Source organism: Phaethon lepturus, unplaced genomic scaffold (assembly GCF_000687285.1).
Source record: "Phaethon lepturus isolate BGI_N335 unplaced genomic scaffold, ASM68728v1 scaffold3925, whole genome shotgun sequence".
Lineage (NCBI taxonomy): Eukaryota > Metazoa > Chordata > Aves > Phaethontiformes > Phaethontidae > Phaethon > Phaethon lepturus.
In genome coordinates this window covers 39,456-49,336 of record NW_010542494.1, presented here as the reverse complement: position 1 = coordinate 49,336, position 9,881 = coordinate 39,456, and positions in this window count along the sequence as shown.

The window sequence follows — 9,881 nt, the reverse complement described above, 5'->3', positions numbered from 1 at the left end:
GGGGTGATTTAATTGTTTTTCCTTTAATTTCGTGAACGTATGCAGAACCTATTGAACACAGCCATTTGAGGCTGTCTCCATCCCAGGCTTGACTCGAGTTTGCTGCACTCAGGTTAACTCCCCTTGCATTAGCTGCACTTAAACGAGAGCCGGTACAGCACTAAATATTATTCAAACTGCGTCCGGGGAGCCGCGCTAGCTCCGGCTGTAAGAGGGGTCCCCAGAGAGAGGAGCCAGCTCAAGCTCAAAGTTCACCTGAGTGAGTGTTGGCCTGGGCAAAAATCACCCGTTACCCGGTTTGACACAAAAGGGGTTTGATGCCGTCCTATGGCAAGTTTTAAAGACAAACCCAAACACTCTCCTAACAAAAAGAACACAAAGCAATTTACATTTATCGTTGTCTCTGTAATTGATTCGGGCCTCCAGCTGTATAAAAGCGATCAAGCTCTATGTATTTCCACACACGGACAGCTATCAGCTGCCTATTCTTGGCGTTCCCCTGTTTCCAAGCGGCATTTGTGTTCTGAGCTCCCCCCCCCCCGGTTTTTCCCGGGGGCTTGATTTGTTTTCGTGGCCCCCCCCCCCCGGTTTTTACCGGAGGCTTTAGGGCTACGAATCTCAGGCGTCTGTCAGTCAAAAATATGTTTCCCATCTGGCTGGCTGTCAGTCAAACTCAAGCCTCAAGAGACCTCTGCACTAAAACGATTCTCAAAACAACAGAGAAGCTGTTCAGCGTACAAGAAAAGAATTCACCGCAATTATAACAAGGGAAATTAATAAAGGTATCACGCATTTGTAAGTGAAATAGTGCTGGCTGGCAGCATTTGGCAAGGAAATCTGCATAGATGCTTCCTGATTACGCACAGAAATGCCTCCTAGGACGCGAAAAATGTGCCCGTCCACCTTCCAGATAAAGACTGTGCCGGTCGTGAGTACTGGTGTTCATACATCTGGACTGCAACATCCACCTACCTTTAGACAATTGTACTATTTTTACTCTTTTTCAAGTTCCATGAGTTCCTCTGCCTCTCCATTTTTAATAGAACAATGCCAGATTTTCCACATAAAAGGGGTATTTGGGATAGCTTGTATTTATGAGGAGCAGACACCAGTATGAATATTCATCACGGAGGGAGCTGCTGAAAACCAGCGAGATGTGTGGCAGATATAAAAACTGCTTTTACAACACACACGGGTACACCAGTATCGGCACCGCACAGGAACCGACTGATGAACACTTCCAGACTATCCTATCTCCTCGTGGCTATAACACCGCTTTATCAGAGCTGAATTCACTCTGAGACACCTCGGTGATTCACAGCGACTTAGCAGAGCCTGTTCCCTAACTTAACCCAGCAAACTGCCTCTTTCCAACCTGCAGGGTTTGTGATGCACACGGTAGAGGAAAATAAGCAGCTCTTGGAGGAGATGCATTTATCTGATTCATGAGGGCTGACTTCCCAGCTCAGTAAGTTCATGATGCACAGAAATGAGTTGTGGGATTTAACACAAGAATATCTACTACTATATTCAGGTATTCCTCATGGTTATAGCAGCTCTGTGAATGTGATCACGATACTTAAAAATCTAGATGCATTCCTTCTACCACCATGGGACTAGGTGACAATTAAATACTCTGGTCGGCAAAAGCAGCAGCAAATTCTATCAATTTACCCTGAAGCATCTTTATATTCTCCTGTTTGGATCCAACCACAGAAAAAAAAAGCTTTTTGATGGACAGCCTACTTTTGAAGCTCTTCCAAGATAAAGACAGAAGAAGAATTGTACCTTCTTCCTTCCTTCCCCAGAGGAAGCAAAGCCCTGCCCGCGACACCTTCACACACCAGACCTGCACACAAGTCTGGAGCACCATTCACTTCGTGGCCTCCTGCTTCTGCCACAGCCAGAGCACAAGACCATCACGGGCTGGTAAAGCATGAGGTCATCACACCAACTCTGCCATCACCAGTCTGCCCTTCTGGGAGCATCCCAAGCAGGGAGAAAGGCACACGTCTTTCATGCTCCCTCTCGGCCAGCTGCCCTCCGCCTCCCTGCGGAGCTGCTCACAGGATAGGTGTGGGATCCACCTTTGCGGCCAGTCCTTGTCGGTGAGCGCCAGAGCAAAGGCCAAAGCCTGCCAAGTCTGAAAGAGACCGTAACAATAAGCGTGAGCCTGAGCGATCGCTCACAGATGAGCTCACCCAAGCGACGCACGGTTCTTAATATTGCAGGGTCTCCTAGTGTTGCTCTGCTTTCTTCGAGGCACTGCGCAATAAGATCGGGTATTTGCTTTCACCTGGGGAAGGGCAGCATGCCCGTCTGTCTTTGGGCCCCGATTCAGCCCAAAGTAGCATCTGAGCATATGGCAGCACTATAGATACTTATGGTGCAAAATAAGTAAAAATCAATCTTATCTGAGATGAAGTTAAGTGAACAAAGACAACCCCTGTAGTTTGGCATTTTAAATGTGCGATGATTAATTTTCCTAACAATAATGAGGCAGTGTCCTCTAGTGGTTAAAGCACTGGACATGGAGTTATGAGCCCAGCAGTCCACTCTTCGCTCTGCAGGTAACTTCTGCGTCGTCTCTGGCAACTCATGTTGGGCGAGTTCCTTAAAGCCACTGAGGTGTTTAACGTGCCTTCGATTCACCAGGAATTAGGTGAATAGACAGGATTCCGAAAAGGGCACGGACAACCCTTCACCACATGGGGCCACACAGAGAAGCTGCTGGGAGACCCACCATACAGAATGTTCTAGCTCTGCTTCCCAAATTTCTCATGAAAAAAGAACCGGACATCAAGCCACTCACTGTGAAGACTCATGGAATCAGCTTGATCATGCACATCCTGGCATAAAGGGGGTCTAGGGGACCCAGCACACCACAGGACCGAAAATATTGAATACACTGAGACTCCATGGAACATTAGTGCCCCATTTTACTATAAGCTTACTGTATTATCAACATCTTTAGACTGGAGTGGCAACAAAGGAGGCGTTTTTTGGTTCCGTATGCAAGTCACACTGTTCTTTCAGTTGAAAATTATTAAAATTATTTAATATAATTTGTTGGCCTACCTCTATAGGAACTTGCTCAAAAACACCGTGCCAAAGCCAAGAAAGGTCTCCAAGAAAGGTCTGTTGTGAGATTTCATTTATGCTGTCAGCCGAGTTTAGGCCAGAGAACAGGTACACTGCAAATTTTAACTGTAAGTAAAGCTTTCTGTATTCTCACCCTGAAAAGTGATATTCCATAAAAAGACCAGCTAGATACAGTTCCTACAAAGATTTAAAGATAGATATACTGAAGTGAGCCATTATCATAGACCTCCCAATTAGTTTGGTTATAACAAGATGACCAGCTCTGGGATTTTTAAGATCTCCTGTATACGATGTTTTGAATTATGCCAAGTACACTTCTGAAAGTGCAGCTAATTTCTGCTTTAGCCCAGATTTGAGTGACTGGATCCTGAACATATTGTACTAGATTAGGTTGATTAAAAATATTGGAATTAGTAGAATTAGGCTAGATAAATACTCATGTAACTAAATTAATCTCATCCGAAGCATGTTACATACAGTACAACATCAGCATGTAACACAAATGCAGCCTGAAACCAGAAGGGATGAAAATTATTTTAATCAGACCTCTCTGCTCAGAGAATGCCATCCAGCATGTATAATAAATACTCTCAGCTCGTTGCAAAGTTGGTGCATTTCCAAGCAATAACGGTTGCGATACATGGAGACATGTTACCAGGGAACTTGATGAAATGCTAAAATTTTTTGACCTAGTGGGAGTCCTGGAATTTCTCAGAGCACTGCATATTTCTATCTACATTTTAGCCAAAACCAGCAGGCCAGCCTTCAACATTAAATGTTTCTCCAGAGCACTTACAGCCTCTACAATGGAGACAGAAAGCCTAATCACATTTTAATTGAGCCAAATCAGACTTCCAAATTCAACACACATTCAAGAGATATTTCCTCCAGTTAAAATATAAAACCGCTTGGCCCTTCTGCAATAAGCAAGTAACTTAGAAAAGACAGATTGGAGCGTTGAAATATGACCATGCACACACAAGAAAACACATCTTCCAATAGTGTTACCATAAAGAGGGTATACTGGTACTCCCTTCTCTTCAAGGCACTGGATTTTCCTCTCCAAGATTACACAACCTATCAAACCAGCTGGGTTTCCCATTAGCTTATTGTAAACACCGGTCATCTGTCCCATTACCATGTTTTTTCAGACTCTCCCCTGCAGAGAGAGGCTGAATAAGGGATGGTGGTGAGATTGCCACGGGGCCAGAGCGGCGGTTTACTGGAAGCGAGCCGGGCCATACAATTACATTACATAATGAGATGGACCAAGAAACGGCTCATGAAAAGATTTACACAGTAGCTCAACGTTTGTTAAGCCAAGCACTTTTGTTTTTTTTTTTTTTCCTAATTGCAGAGCACTTAATTTGTTGTAAATGCAATAAAAGCTTAAATAACTTGATTTTAATCATAAGTCTCTTACATTGTTCTACCTCTTCAATAGACCTGCAACATCTCTGTTCTGAAGCGCTGCTAATCCAAGACTGCACGCTTCTGACAGGCTCCTTCCTATAAACTTCTGACTGCTCCTGCCGTAACACATACAATGATGTTTTCGACTCTTGTGGAATAATTGCTGGAGGTGACCTAGAAATCTAACTTTTATCCATATTTTAAAGAAAGGTACAGCACTGAAGAAGCTTCCAGGGTGTAGTGCGGCTGATATGCAAGGGATCCATTCCACGGGAGTTCGCTAGGCCTGTAACCCTAGATGTGACCACACCAGGGGAGCTTGGTGTGCTGACTCTAGGAGGAACTGTACGGAGGGTGGAGCGGTGTGGAGACACCGCGGCCAGGCTCTGTGAGATATAGAGAACTCAAAGGTACAACGGAACCGAAAAGCTGCATATTCACTACCCTGAGCCAACGGTCTGTCATGTTTCTGATGAAATGCTGTACTTGGAGTGAACTTTGCTTATTATAATATCATTATAATACAAAAAACGCACACCCCTCTCAAAAGTTACCCACCTCCCAAGGTGCGACCACCCCTCAATGAGCTTGCGCACTGAATTTTTCCTAGTCTGTACCTTTAAATGCGAAGCGAGAGAATTCTGAACCAATCCTGATAAAGGTATGTATGACTAGAGTCACTCAAGCTCCACCTGCAAAGTAAAACACTATAAAATAGTTTGAAAAGAGCTGGATGTCAGGGAAGACACCATCACCACTGACTTTTAGGATCCACCGATGGGCTGACCCTCTCTTCCCCCCCATCGGGATGCCTTTGGGTAAGATTCGAACACTTGGTCATATCAAGTGCCTCCCCGAGAAACTTAGAAATCTCTACAGAGTCACTTTACATCTTTTAACGCATTTGTAGCCAAGCGGTGTTACTCATACTTTTGGTATTTGCATGTGCTTTGTAGACAGTGAATTTATCGCCGGCAATCCAAAGAACCTGTGCGTCTGTTGCTTCAATAAATCGCACTATTGATTGACTCAGCCGTGTTGACCCTGAACGCGACCGTACCTCTGAGTGCAGCCGTGTGACTTCAGGAGGTGTCTGGCTGAGCAGGTCGTGTGATGTTAGTAGTGCATCCGGACCCGTGATAGTCCAACGAAGGTGTTGGGCGCAACCGGACTAATAACGCTGACTTTGGGCATCACTCAGAACTTAAGCTCAGCCGCCCCCAGTCCCTCTGGTATCTGAGGATCGACTGGAAAGCAAGGGGGTTTAGTTTCTGCCAAATTGCTCTGCCTCTTAACGCAACAACTCTCAACACACAGATCATCCCACTGAGCTGAGGTACATGGAACACTTTTAAGGGAGCAGTTTTTAAGTGGGTTGCTGAAAATAGTACATTTGCTTCAACATGATGTAACCGAGTCTCCCAAATTCAAACTCAAGCTGGACTAAACCTTCCCTCACACAATGCCAGAAGGGAAACCTGCCTAAAGCCAGTCACGTTAACCCCCAGCAGAGTCGCTGTAAGCATCACTCTTGCTCGTACGCTCAAAGAACTTACTGTTTCCACCTTAAGAGGACATCAGTGCTGTAGATGCTGCTCTTGAGCAGTACACCAAGGCTCAGCAATCTCCACCACTGAGCAGCTTAGTGGCCTACAAATTCACTTAGCAAATTTTTAACACCTCATGCAGCACCAAAAGTTTTCCCCCCCCTTAGGCTTAAGTAGTAAAAATTACAAGAGACAGAAAGGCAGCAATGACCATTATTGATGTTTAGCTGTATATATTCTAAAGCAGTACTGCACCTAGTTATGATTCTGCACTATACTCCATGACATATCAAAAGCTCTTCCCACTTCTATCCATGTTTAACACTCCACAACGAGTCAAGATGCGTTTTATGGTGATGGAAGTACCAAGATGTAGTGTAGACTTTTTCCTCCCACACTTCTGTACAAGATGCGGTTGGAAAGGTATATTACACGCTGAAGAACATACATTTCAAAAACCATACGCTGTCAAAAAGCTCAAATGCAGAAACCCTGAAGATACAGCACTACCCCCCAATTATCTCTATTACTTGAAGGAACAAGTGTGGTTTTGTCCAAGAACAAGCAATATTTACAGTTGATCTGACAGCGCAGTGACCGCAAACGCAATTCAGATTCGGATAAACACTTCTATTTCTTTTTCTAGGGCTGTTATAAAACATCTTTAAAAAGAGGAAAAATGCAATCCTCTGCTTGTTGACTAATATAACCACGTCCTTGTAGACAGCAGATTACTTTAAGACACGTAACTTCTTCCTCAACTGCTTTGGCAAAAGCTTAGAGGGAATTTATTTCCCTGATCATCATATGACTAAATTTAAAGGAAATTTATCATTTGATTCAAGCAAAGCATTGCTATTTCCTCTATAGAAATGGAAACACTAAATCATACATTTTTCTCACATAGCATATTTTGAAAGGTCTGCATTCTTTCACGTTTCAGGCTCAAATGTTCCCACAACTAAAGCTTATTATAAAAGCATTCAGCTCTTAAAGCACTGCCACCTCCAGTAACCAGTCAACCCAAAACACACCCCAGTTTTACATGTAACCTCGTTCATCCAAAATAAATAACTTAGTCTGTTCACGGAACATTTATTATCTTAATGTGCTCATTTCATTGTTGGCCTTGGCAGAGGTGTCCAGGTTTAGAATGAAAGATAGCAAGAATTGACAAACCTTAAACCCCAGTGTTACAAAATTCTATTAGGTAACAGATGGAAAAGATAATTAGCCTACAACTCAACCATCACATGCTTAATTAGGAGCCCTACTCCTATCAGACACATTCTCTCTGAGATTTTATCTTCATGACAAGAATGGCTATTGTTTCCCATCACGGGTCCTTGAGCTGGCAAAAAACAAGGCAAGCTCTTGAAATCTGGAGAAGAAAAAAAAAATCTATAGTCTTCTCTAAATTCAGTGGTTTGCTTACATGTTAGTAATTTACAGCCGTAAGCTGGCTCTGGGATTGCTGCGTAGGAGGTCATCTTGGTGACAAAAAGGCCAGCTCAAGAGTTTCCTAGCCTGCCTCTCCTAGCAAGCGAGAAGGGGCTATACAATCCTTGGTGGCAGCAGAAACTCGTTAAACAGTCATCATGCAGTGCAAAATAAATATACGTACACACTTATATATACACAAACAAACAGCAATGACAGTTTCCTCTAACTTCCATGCAGTCAAAATTTAACCAGAGTCTTGCTACCTCTGCTTATGTTCATAAAGAAACACTGAAAAAGACTTTACATCTTGGTAATCTGCTACACAGCTCTACACTTCGTGAGAAAATAGTCGAAGTAAGTGTAAATAGATTAAATATCTCTTAAAACTAAAATGGCTTCTTGAAATTTGTACATTATTTATATAGGTCAGACCAATTTTCCTCTGGAAAGACCCTGGAAAAACAACAAAAAAGTTAATTTCTAGGATTTGTGGCCTCACTGTCCCTCGAGGAGTTACTTATTGATAGGACAAAACCCCCCCGGCTGTCAGACTCAAACTCCTCAGCCCCCGCGATGTCTCTATCTTTTCTATCATTTTTGTGATACTCCATATTACTAGTCATATTTTCGTTCCATTTGTAAACAGTTAAAGATAAGTACATCTTTTGAAAGAATTGTGTGCCGATTTATTCATATAACTATGTGCAGCAAAGGAACCCAATTAAAGCAGAGCAGAGTACCACATACTTTCAAAGAGAAACTTCCACACATAGTATTCTTCCATTTATGTATTCAGTCACTAAAAATGCCCTGACTTCCGGCTGATGACACAGAAACTGCATCCTCCCTTCTTCCACTGAAGAACAGCTTGAAAACGACCCATATAAAATGCAAAAGAAAAGCAAACCATTCCCATAGAAGAAGGGGAAGTATCATTATGAACGCAGCATATTTTTTTCAGATCTACAGTTTTATTCAATGGAATTCTTCCAAATAGTCAAAGGAAGAAGAACTGAGCCAGCCCTTTGATTTGCAAAATCTTTTCCATCCCCTTTTAAGTAGAAGAACTGCAAAACAGCTACAGAGGAAGAGAGAGATGAAATATGACCAGAGCCCTAAGTATTACGTACGCCAGGAGTCCAGTTTGGTAAGCCCAAGATGCCGCCAACAACAGAAGGGAAAGATTAGAAACAAACGAAAAACCAGAACATTTCTAAGCATTTGAACAATAAACTTCAACTCCAAAATGACCTTCACTAGCTGCCAGTCTCTGGGTCTTCTCTCTGTGGAAGACTGTTGACTTTCCACCTCTAGACAGCACTGATTAGCAGTAGCAGGTCAAGGTCTGCCGGAGGTGAACTACCATCGAAATATATCTGCCTAGATATTACTCCTGCTTCAAACTGTGAACTGTTCCCGGTGACTGACATGACCCCATGATTCCCTGTATACTCATTTAAAACCCTGCTGAGCGTTATAAAAAAAAGTCTACTTCCACATTTCCACATGTCCCCCAAAGAGCTGTACTGTGTCCCCAACAAGATGCCATCCACCGCCCAAACGCCGCAGGTTACTCTCCTCACACACTGCGAGTGCAGCCTAAGGAGAAGGCGTACGTGCGTTTGGTAGGGACAGCAAGATCACCCAGTGTGGAAGTGGCACGCATCTCAACAGCAGCATTTTACTGAGACATGCTAAAAGACTAAATTTCCCACACGCTGTAAAATTTCAAGGTCTTTAAGCATGCCTCAAAAAAAAAAAAACAAGCAGCCTATTGTTGTCTGACCACTGTTGATTTCACCACATCCACAGCACCGTGGTTTGTCGAGTTGTAGGTTTGGCTTTTTCCCTCGGTGCCAAAAACCAAATCAAATCCAACCTTCTAAACTCTTCTTGTTGTAGAAATGCACAACAAATCAGGCCCAGCTTCGTTAGCACTGACCTTGACAATTCTTTATAGGTTTATAATGTCCACATCTAAGCTAAACTGTTCCATGTCCTTAGCTGGGAAAGGACTTGTATGTGAACTAAAGCTTACCAACTGCATTTCTTAACAACAATTATCATCTCTTGCCCCACACCATCTTTTTTTTTTTTTTTTCATAAATAAAATTTACCTTAATAACAAATCATTCAGATAGCAGTGCACCACATGTAGTTATTTGTTTTAGACTGCATTAGGTGGGGCTTAAGTAAGGATTGGTCATCTCTACAGAAAAATAAGAGGTTAGTCTTGGGTTTTACCTTGGGTACTCTGAAAATGTGTCATTTTAAATTTCCTCAAGTTATTTGCAGAAGAGTAGGAAAGGGAGACAGGATGTACAATTCTCTAGTTGCGAACAACACGAGAATGGCCATGCTACAATACAGGAATGC